Source organism: Arachis duranensis, chromosome 5 (assembly GCF_000817695.3).
Source record: "Arachis duranensis cultivar V14167 chromosome 5, aradu.V14167.gnm2.J7QH, whole genome shotgun sequence".
Taxonomy (NCBI): Eukaryota; Viridiplantae; Streptophyta; class Magnoliopsida; order Fabales; family Fabaceae; genus Arachis; species Arachis duranensis.
The window spans coordinates 7,878,462-7,879,408 of NC_029776.3; positions in this window are offsets into that span (position 1 = coordinate 7,878,462).

The window sequence follows — 947 nt, forward strand, 5'->3', positions numbered from 1 at the left end:
TTTGCTTATATCTAGGCCAAAAAGAGAGTCTAATGGATTTTGACCACTCATGACTCCATCACTCGGTAAGGTTAGTCCATTTCACAACAAAACAAAGCAACAGGGGACCTGAATTGAACTGAATGGGAAGAAGCCAAGAAAGTTAGATAGAGAGAGATGCTACTGCTGATTTTGTTGCTTAATGTTAGTTAATGTGACAGGCCAATATTATTGTGATTGTAGAGCGGTGTATGTGAACACTGAACAGGACTAACCATGATAATAATCTGATATGAGATTCAACAAATAATAATCAAATAATAAAATTTTAAAATAATTAGAGTATCCATATTGCAAGATTATGTAAAATGCTTGATAATGATGGGTAGAAGAAGTATTAGGATAAGTTGAGAGTTGAGAGGATTGGATGCACATAACACATAAGTCCAATAATACCAATGAATGAAGCCACTTTGTTAAGATAACATTGCGTTGGAACATTGGGTGTGGAACAAGAAGCAGAACAAGACAAGAAACATTAGCTGTCACCTGTCAGGCATGCTTGATCATGTCCTCTTCCTATTCCCCAACTGATTTAACTCCCCAAGCTAGTAACATGCAGTGGGCCGTACTCTAAAATGTGGTAAACTTTTGCATCTGAAGGTGGTAATTATTATTATTATTATTATTATTTTAAATGGTAAAGATTAGAAACTAGATGACCTTTTCCAATCTATAAATTATATGTTATCTCAATTCACAAACGTCTTCTGTTCTGACTTAACATATATTCATGTATATATAATAAGCTTTTAAGACATGATCATTGCAAAAGCGTAATAAGATCTGTGATAAGGCCAACAATTCACATGGGAGGCTTAGTTTAATTGAAAGAACAAAGTTTGGAGTGATGGGGCCATAAATCCACTGTACGTTTCACATTTTCACCTCTCTTTCTATGGCCCCAT